At 37.7% G+C, this 25,990-nt stretch overlaps 2 long non-coding RNA genes across 9 annotated transcripts in view; both read right to left on the bottom strand.

Annotated features, from left to right (window-relative positions):
• Positions 1-14,374, bottom strand: part of LOC110084187 (uncharacterized) — a 120,243-nt gene extending 105,869 nt beyond the window's left edge. For 5 of the 7 annotated variants that reach the window (XR_002301440.3, XR_013536660.1, XR_013536657.1 and 2 more), the window contains exon 1: positions 6,072-6,628. This is a non-coding gene — a long non-coding RNA (uncharacterized LOC110084187). Of the gene's footprint in view, positions 1-6,071; positions 6,629-12,520; positions 12,676-13,502 lie in introns of those variants that run through there. The other 2 variants (XR_012087322.2, XR_013536659.1) reach the window with 2 other exon arrangements.
• Positions 14,375-18,212: 3,838 nt separating this feature from the next.
• LOC140707344 (uncharacterized) overlaps positions 18,213-25,990 on the bottom strand; it is a 109,651-nt gene continuing 101,873 nt past the window's right edge. Inside the window, exons 2-4 of one of the 2 annotated variants that reach the window (XR_013536661.1) lie at positions 25,754-25,820; positions 24,472-24,536; positions 18,213-19,043 (exon numbers count right to left, since the gene is read on the bottom strand). This is a non-coding gene — a long non-coding RNA (uncharacterized LOC140707344). The remainder of the gene's footprint in view (positions 19,044-24,471; positions 24,537-25,753; positions 25,821-25,990) is intronic. The other variant, XR_012087326.2, reaches the window with a different exon arrangement.

The raw sequence follows: 25,990 nt of genomic DNA, 5'->3' as shown, positions 1-25,990 counted from the left end.
ATCTCTGGAGGCAAAAATGTTGAAATTGAGGGCTGTCCTCCTTTGGACACTACACAGTGCAGGCAGGTTTCTCTAGAAAAGACAATAATTCTGGGAAAGGTGGAAGGCAGCAAGAAAAGAGGAAGAGCAAATATGATGAATGAACTCACTAAAGAACCCACAGGCTTCAGGGGTGTTGAGGACAGGACATTTTAGAGATCACTGATTCATAGGGTCGCCATAAATTGGAGGTGACTTGACGACACATAACAGCAACATACATCGCACTCATCTTCACTGCAGTTCCCAGACTGGCCACATTTCTTGGTAAGGAGGAATTCCTTTATGACATCTTCTCCTGGGTTGTGTGGGAACATGGGGTGGGGTGGGCAAGAAAGTGCTGGTTTTCACACAGGGGACTGCACAATGAGAGATACTACATGCACACACATTTTCATCAGCCACCCAAATATTAAAGTAAGCACAAGAATCCTGGAGTGTATCATTCCGATGAAATTTTTCATTCTTTGAAATTCTTTACAAAGGGAAATGCTTTTCCAAGAAAGTGATAGAGAATAGTCAACAATCTCTTTTATGGCATAGCATGATTCTGAAAATGTCTGAACGTTATGATCTTCATGAGATGCAACTCGAGAATGCCAGCCCGCTCCTATGTTAGTCCTAGACTTAGAATTTACCTTCCTTCAGACCTACGAGTACAACCAGTTCCCAGTCGTGTTCTTTTTACACAGGTTGAGGGTATCTTCCTGTTGTGACTTTTAAAAGTGTTTTATTAATGTCATTATCTTAATGGCATTTTACTCTTCAGACTCTTTTCAGCTATCTGTTAGTTGCTGTGAGTGGTATTTTTACTGGAAAAAAACACATAGTAGCAGTGGTAGCAATATTAATGATAGCAATGGTAATAGCAATACACTTAGAAGCAGCTTAATATGAGAAGGAGATGATGGACATGGGAATTCCAGTGGCTGTGGAAGATGAAGAAGAGGGCAAAATATTGGGAGTGTGTCAAAATGGAATATCACAAATATAATACTGCAGGGGAGATGATTCATTGCTAAGAGTAGGAAGAAAAATGCAAATTCTCAAGGACTTCAAAAGCTATCTGCTAACGTAAGCTCAACTGCTCTTCCAGATAGGAAGCACTATCTAAAGTCCTGCAAGAATATTCTGTGTTTCAATCTAATGTGCTTCAAAGGCTTTGTGCAAATCTTCAACACTTTGATCCTTACGGAAGGGTGATGGTGATTTCCCCAGGGTTGCCCTTCTCTCAGTGAAACATCTTAGGTGTCTGATAGTCAGAGGGACTAGTGTTACCAACATGTGAAAGGAGAACACAAGAAGATCAATGCATCCCAGGGGCTCACCCACCAAGGCAGAGATTCCTATAGAATAATAATAATAATAATAATAATAATAATAATAATAATAATAATAATAATAATAATAATAATAATAATAATAATAATAATAATAATAATAATAATAATAATAATAATAATAATTTATATACTGTGCTAAAAGCAAGTTAAAAAGAGATGGGGGGTTGTTTTGTTGGCTAATGGAAAGGAAGTGAGAATTGCAAAAAGCAAAGCATAAATGTGACTCTCCAAACGAATAGAACAACCAAGTCCAAAATTATAGTATGCATTGCCCGGTAAAATGTGAAGGATTTGTGTCTAGCATCGCATAAGCATAAGTCCACTTGATAAAAAGGGGGTTCCTTGACTGTATTCCACACTGCAGCCCCATGCATATCCCAAACAGCCTTTCCAGAGAGTGTGGGACCCTTGGGAAAGGACTTGGCATGTGGGATGGGGAAGCTGCACCCTGGGAAGAAATTAGGAGCAAACAAGCTGAGGTACTTTGCACAGATGGAGAATTCCTATGTTGCAACTTGAATTATGAACTGGGAAATGAAACCGTCACTTCCCCCACCGATTTTCAGTCTGGTCCTCTTTCCTGCCTTCTGTGTAACACCCTTGGGATTCATCTCATTGCAGCCTGTGTGGGGAGCAGTCTAACATGAGAAAATTTAAGGGGATGGATGAGTGCACCCATAGCTGAAAGAACCACTTGCCATGCAGGCTAGGGGACTCTGGGAAGTACAAGCCTCCCTAAAATTCACGTTGACAAGCTGTGTAGATGTGATTTGGAACAACATTCAGTCATAAAAATCTTAATGTATCAATACTTTCCTAATTTCAAATGTATCCAGTGCTTAAAACATTTCTATAAAACTGATGCAAGTGTCTGGTTATGTTGTTTTAAACAGACAAACAGGAGGTAATGACAAATACACTGCTGTGTTTAGGTGTGGGCTTTTAACAATTTCCTGTTCATTTGTCCTCCCCGCACCACTTAGCCATATTGTATTTTAAAAGCCGAAAGATGTATGATCAGCATAAATAATGGAATCAAACTCCAGACAAATATGTTCATAAACCCAGGGAAGTCAAAGCAGTAGAATACACTCTTCTCCTCCAGGTATGGATGAGCAGAAAATGAGTCCGTGGCGAAACTGATGTACTCCAAAGGAAGGGTGACAGCTGAAACACTTAAACAGCATCTCCTGCTGGTTAATCAATACTGCCGTATTTGGAAGCAGTTAACTAAGACAATGCAATTCTTTATCTTTTAAAGCGGGCATATGGAACTCTTGCAATGATGCTCAGGCCACAGTAATTTATATACACCACTGAAAGCAGCAAGATTAAATTTGATGACTGTATCTGGTGGAATTTTCAGCCCCTGTGTCCTCACGCCCTGCTTTATTTCACATAATTATGAAGCATTTTTATTTGGTTACTGGCAGAAGGAAACATCTAAAGATATACTAATGGCTGATTTATGCATAAAAATTAGTTCACTGCATGTCTGTAATACATAACAGTTACACTGTCCTACGCAATGATGGCTCATGACCAGGGCTGGAGGGCTCCTATCAAATTTAGGAAAGAAATTGGGGTCTCCCATCTTGTCCATGAGCCACCTACAGTACTCTCTTTGGGGGAAGTCTGTATCTCCTTAAGGCAGCAAGCAGGCAAAGAAAAGATTGTTATTCACGTTCCTTCCCTTCAAACAGAGTTTATCTGAGCTCTGTCCTTGGTCAACTGCTATCAAGCCATCAGAAATGTTCCCCAAAGATTCAGCTTCTGAAGCTTCTGCATCTGGCCGCAAATCTCAGTGCCAATGCCTATTCAGTCTAGCCCTGCCTGTTGAACCTCCTGAGAAGCAAGCATTGCTTAAATTGTCTTTTCAAAGTTCTGTGACGAAAATATGAAACAGATTTAAGGGACGTATAAACACTGTAAATAAAATTTTGAATAAAATTTTGTTTAATAGTATACAATTTTTTAGCTTTATACCTCATATTCCAACATTCAACAAAAACTTATTTTGGCCATTCAGGCTGGTGCCTAGTTAGGAGACGGTCACCAGCCAATTAAACTAAGGTTTGTCCCATTTGTTTCAAAGTGTTTACTCTAAACATGACAAAGTCTTGCTCTAACTCTATAAATTTTTTACTTTTACCTCTTTTATGTATGATGTAGGATTCTTAAGAGAATACAGAATTCTGTTTAAAGACTGCTAGATCAACCTTTATTTGCAATCGAATCCATCTTATCAGGCACAACGTGACATCTGGATATTTGTCAAGAGATGCAATCTTAGCTAGCCAATTTATGTCCAAGAATCATTGCTACAGGTTAAGGCTGTGAAACATTGTTGTGTATTCCCCCCCCCCCCCATTACTAAAGAAATGCAAATCATTTTCTTTGTGTGCTTGAGTCCATTATTACATTAGCCGGGAACACAGAAGCCAAATAAATAACAAGTCAAACCAGAAATTTTCATCTATCAGAAGAAACATTCCAGTTCTTTAAATTAATTAATTAATTAATAAAATCCCAGACTTTTAAAAATCACAGTAGTTCCTTATTAAAAATGTTCTCCAGGACATGAAAATGCAAGGGTCATTGAGTATCATCCAGGCTGAACATTTTTAGTAGTAACAAAATCTGATAGTATTTCAGTTCAAGGAACTTGCATAAACGTAAAACAGTGGGGTTCTTTCAGAAGAGCGCAAGTACTTCTAACAGCCTGTCTTTGTACGGTCAGTAATAATGGAGTAGCAGACAAACAGAATCAGATAACGCTCTGTGGACCTTTTTCTGGTCCTGCAGAATATCAGATTTGACCTATTATATACAGTATTTAGATGGGAGGAAATGGAATGCTAGCCATTAATTGTCAATCTACATGCTGCCTCATCATCCGATAGCAGAAATGAAACACTAATGCATGAGAAATGAATGCCAATTTCCTCCTTTTTGATCCAAGTTTCAATAGCTCTCTAAAAGAAATAGATAGCTGTTTGCTCAGAGTGACTTGTTCCATACCATTAACTCAGAACAAAACATATTTTCAGTGGGACAGCAGTGTTTACTTCTAAGAAATGATTAATCGCATGCCACCATTTATCACATGGATACAAAGACATTAAGTCACAATTTTGGACATAAATCAAGGTACACCCTCGTAAACGTGAAAAAAGACTTCTTTAGTTCTGAAAATGAGATAGACATGAGGTCAGACCGGCCATGGCAACCAAGAGCGCTTAGGCGTCCATGAAGCCTTGGTAGTTAGTAAAGGCACTGAGATCATCCTTTAATCTCCTCTGGTATGAAAATCAAAATTAAAAAGATTAGATCACCTCCACCTGTCATGATAGGTTTCACCAAGAAAAACACATTCCTTGCCTTTGAATTACATCAAATAAATAACATTCATCCTAGCTAAAAATGAACAACTTTCCAAGTAAATTGAATCTTCTTAGCAGTGCTTTCCCCTGCTGAACAAGATTTACATAACAATGGATCACAGGAAGCTCAGAATGCATCTTGTAAATGGGTAAATGAATAAAATGTATCTCCCACACAGATTACAGGACACTGTGGCTTCCAAGTGCCTTCTTTTCTCTCTCCAGTTCACAATACAATAAACAGAAAGCATTCCAAAGCACACAAGTAAAAGATAGTCTTTATTCCTCTATGTGCTTCATACAGTAACTTAACATATGCAAAGGACAGCAAAAGGTATCAAATTTGATCTTTTTTTTTCAAACCAGGAAATGATGACATGCGATTTAAATTCCATTAAAAGAGTGGAAAAAATTTCAGCTGTGTAGCATCACTTCCTCTTTTGCTTTGTTCAACCTTATGCTGTACCAAACTTTGTTCCCCCAGTTTTCTTAACCATTTTGCACTTTAAAATTCAAACAATATTCCACTTTGCCAGCACTTTCTTCTTGACCATGATGTGCTGTCCCATCCCATATATTCAGTAAGTTGTGCACAATATGTGTAAAGCATCAATAGAAAGGACTCAAAATTCTTTTTGGTCCATTAAAAAATCCTTCACTAGCTTTGGTACACCATATTGTGCATTTGTAAAGCTCGACTTGATATACATTTTATACTGTTGACCCTTTTCCAAATACAGATTATCCAAACCTCTGATTAATCAAAAGAATTTTTCAGAAGGCAATATATTCAAGTCTAAAGGTTAAACCTGCATTAAAAATATTCCCAGAATAATGTCATCGTCCTACTGCAGCTACTCATGCAGATTACACTATTTGAACTCAGCAGGGAAGCTCATTAATTTTTAAAACTCTCTGACCTCCATAGAGTTAACAGTGTAAAAATAATTAAAACCTGGTTTGATGGCACACAGTTTTTATACTGTATATGTAAGGTCAGTGTGCAAAGCGGCATTTTGTCCTTCTAAACAGTAACAGATAAACGCTACTGAACATAATATAGACCCCAATAGAATGCTTCCAAATAGATTTTTGAATAGTGCTTGTTAAAGTTCCTAATGAGAATGGACAGCAACCCAAAAACGAAAAGCGCATCTTTTTGTACAGGCAGAGCTCGTGCTGGAAAGCCAACCGGAAGGACCTGCAATCTGAAATAGGAAAGGGTTTCGTTCTTCAAAAAGTACCATTGACAGTGAACGAATCTGAGTGGATATGAAAACTTGAGAAAATGGATATTCTCTCTTACCTATACTTGCAGGCGGAATGGCTCCTTCGCTGCTGTCACCACCGTCCACACACCCTCTTCCCACCACGAAGAGTGGTCTCACCCGTGCTCACTGCACTGTGCCTCGGCTGTAGCTGTGACACTAAGCTGCCTGCTTAGAGCAGCAATGGGATGTGTGTGTGTGTGTGTGTGTGTGTGCATGCGCGCATGAGAGTGCACGAGCATGTGCTTCTTCTGTCTCTCTGTGTGTGTGCCTCTGTGAAGTAACTGTAAAGACAGCCTGCTGACTTCTAGACTGAGAGACCCTCGGTCTCCCAGACCAAGTCAAGGCTGAATAGCAATGATGAAAGCTCTGCCCCTCCTCATCAAGGCAGGAGCTGGGATTTCCACCCCTCCCTATTGAAAAGTGGGACTGTCATTAGGGATTCTCAGGAAGAAACCTCTAACAGAGGCAGACCTTTTCCAGATTGCTAATGCCTGACCAGCAGCCCGTGCAGAATACAGGTACCTATTGTTCCTCAGACAGATACATAGCCAGCCACTCAGACTCTGACAGATCTCAACAAACCAGCCCGCCTGCCTTTCTTTCTTTTTTTAACTCTTTATTTACTGTTACGTTACTTTCAGCCACCCACAGAAACCTTTACAATACACAGAGAGGAGTATACAATTTCACAACAACCTCAATGAAAAAGGCATCTAGTTGGCTCTTTGTTTTTAAAACACGGCCAAGCACACAACAACAGAAATTGATACCCTCTGGGGAATGGTTAGAATCGAGAATGAATTAGAACTATTTCATTCTTCTATGAATCATTTTTACTGCTTGTAAGAGTTATCAGAAATGTTCCAATTAATGGAAAATGTAATGCTTTTGATTTGTGGTTAGATTTTACATATAACATTCTGCATGCAAAATATTTTCTAATTCTACTGCCCTACGTAGTTATACCCCAAGTGCTCAGAATAATACATCTAAAAGGAACTATTTCTTTGAAATAACAACTTTTATTTCCATTCTCAAACAATTGGTACTACTACATATCTTCCCCAAGAAACAACATTTAATCCTTGGACATTCCGGACAATGGATATTTTTTTCCATATCTGATTTGAAAGACAGATAGGTGTCTTGTACTTTTGGATCCTGCAAGCTGTCCTCTAAGGAAAAAGATTTGTTCATTCAAATAAGCACAAAGTATTGAGTAAAAAGGACAAAACAGAGCTTAAAACCAAGCAAGTCAATCTAAATTAACATGACCCCAAACAGATAACATTGCCAGTTTGGATGCGTATAAAAATTCACACTACATCGTATTTTAGACTTTACATTCAATTTTCTCTCCAAGCAAGTTCAAACAATTGTTAAGTACACTTTTTAGGGAGAGAGGTAGTCTTCAGAAACAATACTAGCATAATGCGGACAATTCTCTTTCAAGAAAGTCTTTTTTTCCTGCGCTAAACGACAATATCTAGGGCATCACAGATTTAAAATGACTTAATTTCTAAAAGTTAAACATTATGATTCCAGGAAAGTATGATTTAGAAGAGCACAGAAAGAAAAAAAGAACATAATGCACTGGATCTACTAACCTTCATTGGAAAGTTACAGCCCTAAATATTATTTGCCTTTACTTGAATTTGTTATTTAAAAGATCATAGAGTGCAGGACAACAAAATTTAAATCAGATGGCACAGTGCTATGGCTTTATTTTTTCAGTGCAGTAAAATCTAAATGCAATAACGGATCCTCTCAAAAGAATACTCCCCACCAAATACCAGCAAAATCACTGATTACTTTTCTGTTTTCTTCTTTCCCCCAAGAGTTGGAAGCAGTGTGTTTTAGCCTCTAAAGAAGTTTGTGAAATTGTGATTTCCTGAATCTAATGAGGCACTGCTTTCCTAAAGTTCAGAAAATGGACTGAGTGTGCCTTGTTTGGTGCATACAAACCCAAATCTAGTTCTACTAACAGTGCAATTAAGTGGTACTATCACTTCCAAAGTTATGCAAACAATTTAAAAGAGTTTGAAGTATCTGCCGCAGTAGCGTGTGGTGATCATCAATTAACCAACTGACAGAAGAATAAATGGCAACACTGAGAGGCAATCTTGAATAAAGAAACAAATCTAGACATATATCAAGTATTTTCACTGCAACCATCATGCTACACTGGTATTTCTTAGAACTGATATTTCTTAAATATGTCCCAAAAAAATCTTGGAGGAAGATGTTTTACAAGTAGAGAATTCTCTTACAGTAGAAAAAGATATTTTACAGCTTTCCTCAATTAATAGTTATGATCCCCCCCCTTTGCTGCTCTGGCCACTTGTTCTGCTTTTAGGAAGAAACCACCCAATTGTCTCCTAGTGCAGGGATGAGCAAAGTTCAAGCCTGGGACCACATACAATCCCCGAAGTTAAGTCTGCGGCTCCCAGGCTTCCCTCATCCTTTTCTTTTTTAAGGTGGGAGAAAACTGCAGTTTCTGGAAGGCCCCTGGAGTTGCAATTTATTTCTTAAACACTTCCCACACACAGTTCCCTGCACCATCTAAGACCACTTTTTTTCAAAAGTAGAAGGGGAGTATTAGCTCCTTTTGATTTTGTAAGTAACTATGTTTGTGTGGTCCCATTGTCAGTGCTTTGTGCAACATTTAGACAATCACAAGGGCAGAAAGTTATCATATGATCCCTTCAAAGCTGCCCAGCCCATCCGACAGCTTCTCCTAGATCAGTGGTTCCCAAACTTAGGTCTCCAGATGTTCTTGGCTGAAAACTCCCAAAAGCCGTCACCATTAGCTGTGCTGACCAGGAGCGCTGGGAGTTGTAATCCAGGAACATCTGGGGACCCAATGTTGGGAACCATTATTCTAGATCATTAATTCTAGAGGTCTGGCGATAGTGACAAAACCAGTGACCATATTTCTTTATTTTATCAGCCATAGTTGTCTTCTCTTACATTTCATCAAATCCTCTGGGTAGCTTACAATGGCTGAAATTCTGTTCCTTAGCATAGCAAGTTGTAGTAGAATATATCCATAGGAATCAGCAGCGATTTGATGAGTTACATTGATTCAAATGGGCCCAGTCTGGCTGAAGTTTACTATGCTAAAGTAAGTCACAACTAGAGTAGGCCCATTTGAATCAATGACACAAAGGCATTGACTTACCAAGTTCCAAAGGATTTTAGCCAGTAAGTTGCCAAGCAATAAATCTTGGCTTAGAATAAACTGGCAAGTGTGTGTTACTTGAACACATTCTAGGCTATGAATCTATGTAAAATATATATTCTGCAAACAGAACAGGAGATGACACTTTCATGAGAAAGGCAGACATAAAACTGTTAATCACTAGTAATTCGTTGCGTGCTGTATGTGTCTTCAGATTTGACAAGACTCTAACAATATTTAGACTGTGTTATCATGATATTTTAGATGTGCCCAAGGAGGAAGCTTCCATTATGCCTATAGTCATTGTACTAAAAAGACATGGATTTCATACAAACAAATCAGATTGGGCCTATTGCTAACTGCTTTACACATACACCAAGAAATGTGAACATTACTCCTCCACAATGTGATACCACACAATTCAAGGCACAACTAAAAACCTGGGTGTTCTTCATTAGACAGGCATTCCCTCTCCAGGCAAAGTGGGGGGCAAGTGGGAAGACTCGCTCTTTCACCTCTTCTCAGTTTGTATTTCAGGGGAAATGGTTCCCTTGTGTGTGTGTGTGTGTGTGTGTGTGTGTGTGTGTGTGTGTGTGTGTGTGTGTGTGTGTGAGAGAGAGAGAGAGAGAGAGAGAGAGAGAGAGAGAGAGAGAGAGATAAAGAGTGTGTGTGTGTGTGTGTGTGTGTGTGAGAGAGAGAGAGAGAGAGAGAGAGAGAGAGAGAGAGAGAGAAGGCAGGCTGAATTTTCCCTAAAATATCCCAGAGGATGCTGTCAAGGCAGGCAACATCATTGAACTATTGAAGATAAGGAACTCTGGGGCTGAATTTTGAGCCTATCATGATAAACCATTCTGAGTTCTTTAGAGAAAGTGTAGTAAAAAGCAAAGTTTAAAATTTTAGTTTAAAGACAGTGTTCTAGAATAGGAACATTTGCAGCAGTACTTGAGGGGCCAAACAATGCATACCTATTGAGAAATCCCACAAATTCAGTGGAAACTTCTCCAAGATATATGTGCACTGGATTGCAGCCTAGTATGACAAAATGACAGAAATGACATTACGTAGTCCAACAAACTATTCAAGAAAATCCAAAGTTTATTCCATTAGAGGAAAGCTGACATTTGCTAAGGTCAGGAACAAATTTCTGATACAGTACAATACAAGGAGTGTATATCTGAATTATTATTATTATTATTCTACCATGTGTTTCTGGCTCCGGGGTTTGGGAAGAACACATCTAATTCTTCCCATACCAACATTCCTCTAGACATGGAATTCCTTCATACCCTACAATACATTAGTTTTATTGGGGTCTGAATATACCCACCCTCAACATTATAAGCTGTCACTGTTTTATCAACTCATGAAAATTAACTGAACTCCACAAATGTCTGAAAGATAAGCTATACACATCCCTTTGATTCAATGAGTCTACTCTGGTTAGGACTGGCAAGCAGATTTAGGCCAATACCTTACCTGTCAATATTTTCAGCAAAACTTTCAGTTACAAAACAGAGTAACAGTCGCAAGTGAAAAGAACAAGAATAGTATGTCTTTTCAGGTTTCAGATGTCCAGGACTTATTCTGATCGTTTTCTATAACTCTCACCTACTCAAATGTTTTGCATAGTATTTCTCAGATGACTCATAAAAATTGGGAGGAAGTAAACTCTCCTGCTTTTTATTGCATTGTATATTGGTACCTGAGAATGTTACCTGAGGACAGAGTTGTAATATTACCTTCCGTTATCTCATAATAGTGTTTGTTTTCACACAAAGACACATAACAGATACCCTCAAGGACAGTTTTAATAAATTAGCAGCAGATAACTTAGATCTATGGAGCAAGAGATACGCATTAAATGCAGAAAATGCCCAGAATAACATGAGCTTCATTCACATTTTTTCTATACAACGTTTCAGAGCATGGTTTCCAATATTAATTTTAATGAACCTATCATCTCAATATGTAAATCTGCATTATATAAAATGGTAAACCTCTCTCTCTAGAATTAAATGTGTTAATCTGATATCTCCTTGCGCATGTAGCTTCAAGAATGAATGAAAGACATCAACAAAATGAAGAGAGAAAGGGAACACATTTTATGGTAATTGAATTAATACAGTTAGAATAAACTCTTAGACTTCAAAATACATGTTGAATACTGTATTCTTTGACTATAATCTGACAATACAATTACTTTAAATAGGATATAAACTCTACACACAGGATCCCAATCTTTTTCACTGAGGTACAAGCAAGATCATGGACAAAATCAAAATAAACACATTCATAATAACCACTTCACCTGAATAAAATCCAAAATTAAACTGCAACAATGACAACAGTGGGTAAATACTAGTGGGGAATGAAAGTTTTAAAAATCTGAGATGCTGTGTCTCAACCACTTTCTGTGCTGTAATTCAATTTGATGCCAATGGGAGAACTTCAGTATACAAAGGATGGCACAAGTCAATGCTCCAAAACTATCTTCTGTTGTGTCTTAACAACTACATTTCCATTCCAATCACTGCAACACATAGTCTTCTAAAAATGGGTTTCAGGGAACTACAGTCAAGGTACTGCACTACTATTTGCAAGGCACTGTGAATTAATTTGACTGGGGCAGGGAAGGACAGAGTGGCAAGACTACAGACACTGGGAGCCTATATATTCTAACGCATAGACCCATGATTAAAGATGCTTAAGATACTTACACTCTTACAGTGTTACATTGTGGATAAGTAATAAGATCACAATGCCTCACTTCAGTTGGCATCATCATCACCTTTTTAGCTTCAGTGAAACCAAAGCCACTTATTCTTAAAAACTGCAACCTTAGAAATCTCATACATGAAACATTTTACACCTGTTCTCATTTCTTTCCAAGAAACCATCTTGCACCCCTCCCCCCTTGTTAATCAACCAGGGTACCAGATTGTCTTTCTTATAGTCATAGGACCCATCCTCAGTGAAATTAGGAACACAAATAACAGAGCAAATGTATTAATTCTGGAGCACTCAACCATCTATTTTAAAAACAGTGACTTAAAGTGGAGTCTTAGCATAGTCCATATACATGCAACAGTTTCCTGGTTTTCAGTTCTGTACTGTAACATTCACCAGTCAGGACAATAATAACATAATATGCAATCACCCATGTAAATTCATCTCTCCTTTTATCTTGCAACCAATGTGCTTGACCATAAGAGATTATTCACTTTTTTAAAATAAGTTACTTATAATTTTTCATACAGATTTTCCCAAAGCTATCAACTTGTCTGATTGTCAGTTCTGCCCTACCTTGTAAATCTTTTTTTTCCCTGTTGAAGTTACTGGTCTGGAAATGCCAGGTGTAGAATATCTTGACAGATGAAAAATAAAGATGTTCAAGAGTTGCCCTTGTAGAAACATCCTGCCCTGTATGGTTAGTCTTCTCACCATCACCTGACAAAAGTCTGAACACAACATGATTTATCAATGTAGAAAGCTCCTTACAACTCAGAGCCCAAAGTCAGTACTACTTAAAGAAGTCTTAAAAAGCAATTTAATGTCAGTCCAGAAAGCCACGTTTCACCACAGATAATTGCATAATTGGTTTTCACAGTGTGCATAAAGGCAACAAAGAAATCTAACCACATTATTTTAAAATGTATTTTTATTTACTCAAATACTTATTTTGGCATTTCCTAAAGTTTGCACTGCCAGTTTTATAGCTCCTGCCTTAAAAGACACCTCTATTTCTAATACTGTTCTAGTTAAAAGCCATGAATGAACTTCAATATCAAAATGCTTTAGGGAGGCATGCTTCTTTCACAACTTTACCAGTTTTTGCAATGTAAATTATAATTTTAAACTATAATCCAACAATTGCACTAAAGCCTGTTCATCTTACTTACAATTACACAGCCATATTCTTAAGGTTAAGCTGCACAAACAGTGTGTTTTGAAAACTGAAAACAGTTTAGCTATCAAATGTATTTGGTTAACTTGAGGGTGATACAATCCACTTAGTCAGACCTCAAATCCACACAAAGTATTTGTGAATCCCTCTCAGTCCCAGTTCCCTGTATTTCTAATATTACAGAGAATTCCACCAGATGTACAATAGGAACCATGATGCATGGCAAAATTAGGAAGATACACCTTTGTATTTTAACAGACCAGGATAACTGAGCTGTTAATATGAAATAGCCAAGCAAAAAATCTTGGTGCAAGCCATGAAACAAAAGTTATATTCAAAAAGTAAGAAACAGTAATGATAATAATAATAATGGTGACTTACCGTAGTTTTCTTTCTGTGTGAGCTTTGAGAGAGATTCAGAGGAACTGGAAATTCATAAGACAGAGGACTGCCAGTGTTGCTGCTCCTGGAAGTGCTTCAGAGGAAGCTTAAACGCCAGCCTGACTTGGCCTTTGCAGGACCAGAGATGCTGCTGTATTGTTTCAGCTCACTGCAGTCTTCTGAAACTCATCCTGGGCAGCTATCTGTTGTCCAGGCAGGTCCAGGAAAGCTCTCACAACAGCAACCACCTTCAATTTTTTATTTTTATTTTTTGTCTTAAGTACCTTGTTTACTGAAGGGTTGTTTCCTCCCACCCCTTTCCCATTTATTTGCTTCTCAATCGGAGGCAGAATGACACAGATTTGCAACATGAGATCAAAAGCAGACTCATAATGGGGGTGAAGCACTGCTTTCTCAATTGTGTTCAGCCCCCTGAGTGAAAGAATGCATTTCTGGCAGGCTCACAGTATGTCTGACTACATAAGCCCTGGGGTTTGTATGACTACACATACACACACCAAAAGTATGATGAAAAATTTAAATAAATGAGATGTCTCTTGCAGCACTCCCCATTCTCTCTCTCTCTCTCTCTCTCTCTTTCTCTCTCTCTCTCTCTCTCTCTCGTGGAATAGTATCTGTGCCAAAGAAAGCGCTTAATAAAGCCATGGTCAGACCGCTTACACATAGCATTTGCTGCGATAACAAATCAGAAACGATAGCATCATCCAGATTTATGAATTCTTTGCCCCTGCAGTCACAAACATCAGACGTTTACTTTATAAAGAAACCTTTTAGATTCTCCCTGCCGTTTCCATAGTGATCTCGTTTCCCCCCTTTTATCACAGATTGGCTGAAGTACTGCTACCCTTTGTGCATTAAAAGGCTTGGGCTCCTAACTGTCAATGGGATAGTACTAGCGCTACCACTGCATGTGGAACAATACCTTTAAAAAAAAAAAGGCTTCCATAATATTCCCTGTCTTTGAGAGAAAGGTAAGGAAGAACATGGTTTTGTGAAAATGCACACTGTTATAAGAGGTACTGCCACTGCACACCAGTGAAATCTATGACCCAGCCATTGAAGAACTCAAAATATAAAAATAATAATCTATTTTCCAAAAGCTTTAGTGTGGCATGATTGGCCAAAATGTCCGAGCTTGTTTAGCTGCTAGTGAAGATTTCACATGAATGATTCTAGCTTTCGCCTCACCATAGCCAACATTTATAATATTTACCTGTTTTTAATTAGTTTCTTGTTCTTTTTCTTTTTAAAAGGAACATCTCTTTTAAAAAGAGCGTCATATCTTTGTACGCAAATATTTTTTCTTGGAATTAAAAGTTTGGTGGCAAATACATCTGAACAAGAACATCCCCACAATATGTGGAATCTATTCTGAAGACATTCTACCTGCATATTTCCATATCCAATATAATGGAAAGATATTGTCCCTTTTACAATATAAGCTTTAAGAAGTGTTATCTAACAAGCATATTGAAATGTATTAAGATTTCATCTTTCACCAATTTTACATATATGTGAGAGTACACGGAGAATTCCAGCTGTAATTTTACAACTGTCCTTTTTGTTCTAGACTAACTTAATAGAAGGAAGTCTGACTTCAAAATACAAGTGATGAATTAATTGGGGGGGGGGCTTCCTTGTATAGACTCAAGATTCTCTAGTGCACCATAAAAAGAAGAAAATTGCCAGTTTATTGTGGAAATGAAAAAAGTTAATAGACAATTCATGGAAATAAATCAACAAAAAAAGGACACCTACAACTTTGTACAGAGTGTTTTGATTGTTTTTCAAATGATAAGCTAAGGAATTATAGCCATGTAGGCTTTACAGGGAAGAGAGAACATGGAGGCGATGTTGGTATTATCAAGTAAATTAAATTAAAAGACAGTTTGGGCATAAAGTTCCTAGTCCTGCTAAATCTGCCGCGTTCTTTGCACAAAAATGAGTGCAACCAATAAGTTGTGCCCCAGCTAAACTCTGTTTACCTAGTGGAAAGCAACTTTTTGGAACTGAGGAGTCATCCTTGGAAAACAGCGAGAGCTGCATTATTATGGAAATCCAGCAGTGGCTGCCAAATTTGCCCTTGTCACCACAGTGGTCAACAACATGCTGCAACAGCGATGGCAACTTTCTATGATGCAGGAGGGTGGCCAGCATAAAACCCTGAGAGATAGTTGGGCAGAGCAGAAGGAAGGAGCTCCAGAACATAATAGCAGGAAAGGAAGTGGGAAGCCAAATCCGTCACTGTCATTTTGTTAATAGCACACACCGATGGCAGGAGTACATTTTTTCAGTTGCACATGAATATATTCAGAAAGGGGAAAGATGGGAAGAACGGCTTAAAAGTCCAGCAAACATTTAGAGAGTTCAAAAATCTAATTCCTTTAAATTTAGGTGGGACAATTTTTAAACAATGAAATTAAGGTTAAATTGGTACTTACATTTAAGTTACATTTCAATGTGTCCCACTGATTTTACTGATCTTACATTGATCTAACTCTACTCTAGTTATGACTGAAATCAGATTTAACACCAACACTGCCCTTCTCTAGTTAAGAAAGCCCCTTTGAAAAAGTATGTGGCAGCATATGAATCCAGTAAAGTATACTGTATTTCTGTAATTTCTAAGCTCAGTGTGGACTTTTTTTATCATGTGCACCCATTGAAAAGGGAAAATGTGGTATGTGAGGAAGAAGCAGCATTCATGTCCTTCTACATAAAGAAGGAATTCCACTTGCTGCTATTATTGTCTACAATTATTGTGGCCTGCCTTCCTCATAATTCAATTTACTGAATGCATTTTGATAAATTAGAGGATTTTGGATTATCTACACCTTATTTTAATATTATTAGACATTACAGCTGCCTTTCTATCACAACAATTTAAGCAGAATCTTAGGAATCCTTCACCCCCTACAGACACATTCTGCAGCCATTGTTCGTGGAGAATCATAAAAGTGGAATGGGTAGTTTAGTTCCCCTTTTCCTTAGGATTTAAGCAGGATTCTTGGCAAGAGTTGGAAGTAAAAGCCCTTCTACTCTCTCTCTCTCTCTCTCTCTCTCTCTCTCTTTCTCTCTGTTGGTGCTCAGGCAAAATTGGTTGGGTGAAGTTTCCTTTCCATTACAATGATTAGTGAAGATCCTTGAAACAGGGTAGAGGTAAGCCACCTAGATACATGTCAAAGCTATTGTTCAGAGGTATGAGGCTTTACAGTAGGTGCCTGAAGCATTTTCACCTTTTTCATGGGGAGCGGGGGGGGGGGGGAGCTAGGTTCTCAAGCACTGTTTATTTCTAACTGTTACTGCCTGTCACTGGGTATACTTCAGGAAGGTCCCATACATCAGCTGAAAGGGTGTGGTGGCTGCCCTATAAGTTGTATTATGCATCAAATGGAGGGTTTCATATTTCCCATGAGGGAAACTGACTGTACAAATGGAATCCTCTTGAGAAAACTACAGAAGGTTTGTTAATTTGTTCTAGCTATTAGTGCTAAACTAACAGCTAAAACGATCAAACTGCGGCTGTTGTATTTTGGACATATATCAGAAGACAAGGCCCATAGGAAAAGGCAGTAATGCTAGGAAGGCAGTAGGAAAGCATAATATCAGATGGGTTGACTCACTAAATTAAGCCTCATCCTTTAGTTTGCAAAACTGAGCAGGGCTTTTAAAGACAAGACAGTCTGGAGACCATTAATTCATAGGGTCACTATAAGTGGGAAGCAATTTTATGGCACATAACAACATAGTTAAATTGGTACAACAATAATGGTGGTCTTATGCCCCCATAAGTCAGCAACAGATTCATTGCAAAATAATTTCTAAACCAATCGTAAAGTCTTTCTATAGTGCCACATACTGGGATTTTTCCATATCTTTTCAATTTTCCTTGGTCTTTCAGTCCTAATCCTTTCTCTTTGTATATTTGGCTTGTATATATAAATCAGCACTCAGTGTTAGAAAAACCGTCATCCCTTTTTGTTCTCTTTTTTGCTGGTTTTCAGGTGGATACCTTATGCAAAAGATATCTAAGCAAGTGGCTATTTCTATCCCTCCTCTTGCATAAGTGAAATTTGCAAGATCTATGCCCTTCTCTTAAATTCAACCATTTTTAAAAATAACCAAGAATTATTACTGGCCTTATTTGCAAATGCTCCCAAGGAATTAATGAGAAGAATGCATGGATAATGTGCTGGGCTATGTGTCTCAAGGCAACCATGACTGAAATTTATAACAAAAGTGATGTTGAACGCTTAAAAGGCCTGGCCTACCTCAGTAAACGTATCATGTACAACAAACAACTTCTGATGAAAAGGAACACATTTATAATGAACTCATTCTAAAACTGAAATTTCCAAGACTATCAAAGTCAAGAGTAATTATCATTTTAAGGCCTTCAGAGTTCAGGTTTAATTGGAGTTTAATTCATTTTCACACAAACCTTACCTTCCTGTTTCTAGCGGGAACAAGAAATGGATGACTTCGACTACTTCAGTTAATGAAGTACAACATTTTCAAACACATAAAACTTTCTAACATAGTACATAAACTGATTTGTTGAGAGATTATCAGCTCAATTATATTGTACACACTTTTAAAAATGTACCATCATTTTGGTAATTCTGCATCAAATGCTTCTTAGAGAAGTGTTTTTTTTTCAAATAATATACATGACAAGACTTTGAGGCAGCTAATACACATTTAAGGCTGCTTCCCTGCCTTATATGACCCTGGAGGTTTGTTGGTTTGTTTCCACTTGCAAACAAACAAACAGCCCATTCATTCAACTCATGATTCTATTCAAAAATAGAATATTAAACCCAACGTTATTCACACTCAGACTAGTCCAGTTTAAATATGCAGGACTTAGATTAGCAATGATTAACTCAAGCCCCATTCAGTTCAATATGTTTGCTGCAAGTAACTCTGGATGTAAGTTATAGGTTGGCCACTTGTTGTTGTTTAGTCATTTAGTCATGTCCGACTCTTCGTGACCCCATGGACCAGAGCATGCCAGGCCCTCCTGTCTTCCACTGCCTCCCGGAGGTGGGTCAAATTCACGTTGGTAGCTTCAGTGACACTGTCCAACAATCTCCTCCTCTGTTGTCCCCTTCTCCTCTTGCCTTCACACTTTCCTAGCATGAGGGTCCTTTCCAGGATGTAAGTTATAGGTTTGGGGCTAAATTTCCAAAAATCCAGCCACAACTCTGGATGTAAGTTATAGGTTGGCCACTTACACTTTACCAAAAAAGAGAGACTAAATAAGGACAGGAAAGGACACAGCTTTCTTTTGCTCATTTTCTTAAGAATTTTATATATATTGCATATAGATGTTAAATTTGAGGCAAATTTATAAATGACTGGCATACAAACATAATACATCTCACTATGGCAGTGAAGACGGTGTCTCTGCTCTTCTTTCTTATGGTTCTTTGCCTTCATGGGACCTGGATCCAGAAGAGAAAGCTTTCAAAAGGAGATCTGCTCTTTGATAGGCGTTCAAAATGGGGACTGTAATCCCTAAAACAGGGCACAGAAATGTGTTGCAAATATAGGAATTTCTCCTATTTGTTCAGACAGACATAATATTTTTTTAAAAAACCTTTGATTTTAATTGTCTCAAGGATCAGAAAACATAGAAATGTCATCATTTCATGAACATATGTGAATATGAGCAGATGTAGTGGCTAACAGAGATACCTACAAGTAAAACTGTACATTTGTTAGAATGCTTTTTGTGTAACCTGTTTCATCAATTCAGGGCCATTTCCCACAGGTTACATAAGTGTTAAGGCCATAAAGCAGTTACCTGACTTAGTATATTTCTTCTAGAAGTTATATTCACCTTTCAAAGATGGGAAGCATTTGCTCCCAGAATCCAACAGATGGCCCTGCTGGCATGGGATTTTGGGAGATTTAGCCCAAAATGCTGACATCTCCCATCTTTGTATTTTCTCAGCACTGACAGCTGCATCAAGTGGGAACTTCCAGAAGCCGAACAAGGAATACTGTATTTTTAGAAATAATGATATGCTATCACCATTCACAGAAAGGGTAGCTCCCAATTCATATTAGTCCAGAATAAACACTAGTCTAGGTTCTCTCCCTTCCTTCTGCTTCTAGATATATATATATATTATCATTCAAGGCTTCCCAGACGTCCAACTATAAAAAAACAATGTTTTATTTGTCAGACATGCTCGTTAATGATTGATATACAATACTGAACTAGAGCTCACAGTTTCCAGCACCATCTGTATCGTTGGCTTCTAAACTGTGCACATATTTATTTGTGAAAATTAGGGAATTTTAAAAATACCAAGTCAGAATAGCATTGCCAAAAGCATGCCAAATTGTAACCCACTTCAGTTCTTGACTTTTCAGAAACCACACAAATGACATAACAAGAAACTTGGCTAATGTCCAAATTAAGTTTCGAAGGGCAAGGAAAACTGCAAAGCTTTCCCTCGGTAGGAAAACAGCCAAATATCCTCTGTCTTATAAGATATGTCAGTGAGAACAACTGATGGCTCTCTACGATCATAATGTGGTGGGCTTAACAAATGAGGCAGATGTGAAAATCTGAAAATGACATACATACACTTAAGAGCTTCACAATAAATATCTGTTGATAAAAAGCCTGCACTTCTGAAGTGGGATTCGAGTCAAATTAGTTTTTACAGGCAAATCCAGTGGCTGATATGACTAACTTCACCTGTCCAGGTTAAAAAAAAAGTATTTTTTTCTTTTCTTTGAGCATGAGCTTCCCATCTCCACTGCAAATAGCTTTTGAAATTCCCCAGAGCTTGCTATGCAGCATGGATGACTGCTGTTTGACAAAAGATGTTAGGCTCAAAAGCTCAGCTGCACTGCCAGAGTTAGCTATATGTACGCTGTGAATTGCAGACTACAGTTTTATCTACTTATTTAGAAACAGTTATATACCTGATACATGTTTTGTTTATGTGATTCAGAGACTTCAAGTCCTCTTGGTTCCTGTTTTAAACCTCAAGTTCCTTCCATCCTGAGTATGTAGAAACTAGCAGTTGTTGATCAATTCCAGCAAATGCAGAGAACCCCAAATGATATTCTCCCTTATATGCCTAGATTCAAGAGGTACTGCTAGTCCCAGTTTGTAGAGAGTCAGGTTGATGGCCATGCTCCTGCCAGGTAGCTCTTAATGATGAGAAGCCTCTCAGAAATGGTAATTCGGAGAGTAGCGAAACAATATTGGAAAAGAGTACATGCTATGTTGCAACAAATATTGCTTTGTAAGGTGCCATTAACACCAGAACTGTTTTTATTGAGTATGACACCTGATAACATAGATAAGACAAAGGAATATATAGTATTATACATAGTTACTGCAGACAGAATTCTCTGTGCCAAAAATTGGAAAAGTCCGATGGTACCGAAACAAGAAGGTCTTATAGAGAAGATACGGGAAACAGCGGAAATTGACATTTTATCAGAAGTGATGAAGGACTGTCCTTTACAAAAGGCAACAGAAAGATGGGACTTATTCTACAAATGGACTGAGTCAACAGGCAGGGTATGAAGAGCATATATTGAAATGAGAACTTAAACTTGGAAGGCAGAAAATAGTAAAAAGAGTAATTTTGAATTTTGATATGACAATATGTATAGAATGGATGTTAGTATGTTATTGTTTCTCCTCTTCCCATTTAACCTCAATTTCCCTTTTCCTTTTTGTCATCCTTTGTTAAAAAATAAAAGAAAATAAAAAAAGAAACGGTAATTCTAAGAGACTTCTAACATTAGTGTTTTGTCGCCACCAGTAAAAATATACAAAGACATGTCATATTACTGCAGTGTTAATTCTAGCGATGGAAATCCTTGGTTAATTTGCTCTTGTCAATGAGATGAAAAATGTAAAAGATACACGGTACAAAGTTTTCCTCATGTGGGACCTTTTTTTTGTAAAACAACTAGAGAATTGCCTTTTGTGTACAAACCAGCATTTGCTCAAAAAGTCTTGTATACAGAGTTTTTGCATAAAATATCTGTTTGTGTGTGTGTGATTGTCCTGACAGCAGATTCATATGTGTCATTAAGCAGCAACATATGCCATATATTCTAATTGTTATATTACAGGGTTGCAATCTTACTGGTCATGTTTAAATCCTCCAATCAACCTGATTGACTTATACTTGTGACTCATTAACAGCATCATCACTGTGTTAACCCTTGCATTTGCAAGCCTGTGATATGAACATTAGGACTTTTGACATATGTGACTGTGTAACAACATGGATGAATCCAATGTCATGAGAGGAGCATAGGAGTTTTCTGTGATAAAATATTTTTTGGTAAAGCCTTATTAACTGTCACCATGTTTTTTGCATTAATTAAACATTAAAACTCAAGTTTAATTGAATCATTGCAGAAAGCATTTTTCCAAGAACATTCATGAATATATATTCTTTTCCTCATCTCCCTAGAACAGGGTTGAGACCCTTTTTCTCAGTTCAAGGTCCAAATGTTATTTTGGGAAGACTTTTAGGAGCTAAAGATACAGGTTTGGAACAAAGAAAAGTGGGCAGGACCAGATATAATTTTGAACCATTTTGGACCTTTTCCTATCAACCATATGAAGTGCAGCTCAACCCTAGGATCCTTCACAGACAAGTAAAACCCCAATCCAAGACCTTCCCAAGCTGTAAAATGGAGCTCAATTTCATTCAATTGTGTCCCAGGCTTTAAATACCCTCTTATCTCTTGGTCACAGATTGTAGCTAAGGGAGGAGGAAGCTTGTAAGCCAAATGGAGAACCATATGGGCTGCACTCTGCTCACAAGTTGGAGATTTTCCATTCATTCCCAGGAAAAATGGCATTTTGCAGACACGTTTTCCGCTATTCGCCACCATTTTTTTGGGGGGGGAAACTACTCATCACTCCCATAATGCGTAAGAATTATGACTGGCCTCAGACATCGAAGGATACAAAATGGTTGACAGATAGTCAACAGTTTTTTTTCTTTTTTTCAATTTTCCTTCTGTTTTTTTCTTAGAGATGACTATAATTGGGCAAGGGCAATGTTTTTGTTATATTTATTGTCACAACCAAAATGGGATTCTAGACACTAGTACAATGTGAAAAATAAACAACAATAACAACTGTCAGTCTTTCAAGGAATATAAAAAGTGTGATAGTCAGAATCTGGAAACTTGCTTATTCTGCTTTGGAAGCCATTTGTTGCCTGTTTGATGAAAAGCTATGAAAGCAGTTTATGGCTGACATTGCCTGAAGATTTCAGATCTTTCCCATTAAAATTTCTGTCAGTAGAGGAGAGAATTAATCACTCTTTCCTACAAAAATCAAGTCATCCTTGGACAACAAAGGAAGTATTCCACTTACAAAAGAATAAAGGCTGAAAAGTAATAACAACATATTTGATATAGAAAGAAACTTTTCCTTCTCAACACAACAGCATAATATTTAAAACTTTTTTTATCATGATTTTCATGTGGTGGGAATTCTGTTCATATCTTCAGGCTGCAGAAGTTATTGTTTCAGTTTCAAGATTACAAGATTCATACAGCAATGAGGGTTTGTTATAAAAAGCATGAAGACTTTTAAAGTTCTCTCCCACTTCTGCATTAGCTCAACTCGTTTTTGAGACAGCAGACTCTGTATTTCATGATGAAAATGAGACAGAGCAAATGAATATATGACCGTCAAATAATCCCCAACAAATTGTATTTAGTCTGAGAGTACATCAAAAAATTGTAATAGGAAAATACTTCACCATGATGAAATATCTGGCCCAGTTAGAACTAGGATTTAATGGTTTTAGATAAGAATCCCCTTCCTGAAACTCACTACCATATTTTTTGGTTTAAAATCATAATTTCCCATTCGAATAAACAATAGCTCTCCTCTAATATGATTTAGTTATCAAAATAAATGACAGTATTGGGAAAGGCAAAAATTGTTCAGTTGTACAATGCCAATAGATAACTTCCAGAAAAGTAGCTGATGAAACGTATTTTAGCAACTTCCAGGCACAGGATGTTATTATCACATTAACTTTGGTGAATTAAAAGTTCAGTTCAGCACACAACCAAGGAAAGCTTACATGTACAATGTACACATTCTGGAGATGTAGTCTTCAATTTTTGGCCAGCAAGTGCCACATCAACCCTTCCAAACAGAACTAACAGAGATTCATGTCCAGTTCTGCAAATCTCTTTAGGAAGATGGGAAAACACAAGGCACAATGAGACTCTGTGCTTAGTTTCAATGAAAAATTACTTCTGGAGACTCCAAGAAATTGAATGGTTTGGGGTTTTTTTCACAGAACAATTTTCAGTGTCTTGGGTCTCAGGAGGGGTCCAGGAGGCACAAAAATGGGCCTGAGAGCCAAAAATGGCTACAACCACAGTAGACCCAGAACCACCTTAATTAGCAAGGACATATCATCCTGCATATTAAATAACACCTCTAGTGGGAGAAGAAAGGTATTGTGTCTATTCTCAGCAAAACAAACAGAATCAATGTAGAGTCCAGTCATCCCTTCCTGGATTTAAGCCCCATTAAACCTACAAGACACCCAGCGTGGTGTAGCGCATAGAGTGGTGGACTAGGACCCCTGGGTCTGAATCCGCACTCAGCCATAAAACTCACTGGGGGTGTGAAACTGATAAAACCACTCCTTAAAGATCTCACTTACTTTTAAAGCCCTAATATGGCCACTATAAGCTGGTTCCAACTTGACAACACATAGCAACAAACCCATTATGCCTCAGTAAAGCTTTGGAATAGTTACTTTTTTGAACTACAACTCCCCAAATCTCCACACTATTTCTGCATAGAGTTGAATAGGTTTGTGCTATAATTTATTGGCTCCAGTTCACCTCCTTCACACCAGTTTTCTAACAGCAGATTAATATCAAAACAACCAGGGAGGATGAAACATTCACTTACTGGTTTGCTTATGGATGACATATTTGAGCCCATGGATTTTTCGCATAGAAGCCTGCCCTTGTATCCTGTATAGAAAACAGAAGTTTATTATTAGTGGGTAGTCATGCTGGAAGATGAATTGTATAATTACTGCCATTTTTTATGGGTCCCTGTTTTCGTGGATTATATTGTTAGGTCCTGTTAAGGTGTTAGGTTAAAAGTGTTGACAGGGTAGACACAGAGACAGAATTGACATCTGTGCTTTTTAAGTCTGTCATTTGTGTTTGTTTCCTTGGGCTTGTGTAGCTAGTGATTGCAACTGATTATAAAGGAAAGTGTGTAGTCAGGGCGAAGTTCATTAGCAACTGTAAATAGTCAGTCTAACCAACATTCATGTTATTCTACCATTGTTATTTTATGAAAGAGGTTCTCATGCCCTTTACAGCACAAGATCAATGAAATACCTGCCTATCAAAGACGCTATCACCAGAATGTTAAACCCCCACAGACTTTCTTACAACCAACCATGGTTGCTGTATTTTGGTATCTATATTTTGATGCCATGTATAAATATTTGCTTTGCTATATCTCTTTTTCATATGTCTGACAATGTGGATTTGTCTACGAAAGTTCGCACTGAAAAATATAAATGTAGTCTTTTAAGGGGCCACCATATTTTGTCTTTTTATTTGTTCTTTTAAAAATTTATTTTATTTTTATTTTGTTTTTACCTTTAATGTAGTTAGTGAGTAGCTCTTTTAAGTTGCAGGGAGCCATCCGCAATCAACAACCTGACTGTTACCCAGAATGATACCTCAATGTGACATTGAGTGTGAGGTGACAAGTAGTGTTATCTCACCTGTTTTAAGTCTATCCGTTGTATTGATCATTGCTGATGAGAACTTTGAGCAGTTACTTTTTAGGACTACAGTTCCCAAATCTCCTAGCTAGCCTGCACACTGGTTATGCTAGTTGAGATATTCTGAGAGTTGCAGACAAATAAAACAATTTCTCCAACTTTTGGTACTCATGCGGGGAAAAAAAACCCTGGTGTTAGTTCTTCAGATATGATGAAGTAAATTTTTCAGATGTGAATTCCAGTCCATTGAAGTAAAATAAATGAGGTTGTATCATAGAGCTTGGCTATAGGCAATGAATCTTACAGAGGATTCTGGGTGAAAGCCAGAAGCATGTTAATATAAACAGCAATCAATAGATTTCTGGCATACGATGGATTAGCATCCAGAATAGGAACTTGCTCCCTTGACAGGTCTAGGCTTAGACTGATGTTGGTTTTCCTTACCTGATATGTGTTTCTGCTCACAGAGTCCAGCCAGGCAGCACACCATCACAGGGCTTTAAAACATCACCTACACAAAAGAATAGATACATTCAAATCTAGCATCAAAAGTATCAGCATTAGAGATGGGGGTACAGTGGTGCCTCGCTTAACGATTACATCGTTAAACAATGAAATCGCTTGATGATGAGGTTTTTTTGCAATCGCAAAACAATGTTCTAATAGGAAAAATTCGCTTCA

Source organism: Pogona vitticeps, chromosome 5 (genome assembly GCF_051106095.1).
Source record: "Pogona vitticeps strain Pit_001003342236 chromosome 5, PviZW2.1, whole genome shotgun sequence".
Lineage (NCBI taxonomy): Eukaryota > Metazoa > Chordata > Lepidosauria > Squamata > Agamidae > Pogona > Pogona vitticeps.
The sequence above is the reverse complement of the archived record's forward strand: the minus strand, read 5'-3'. Positions and strand labels throughout refer to the sequence as shown.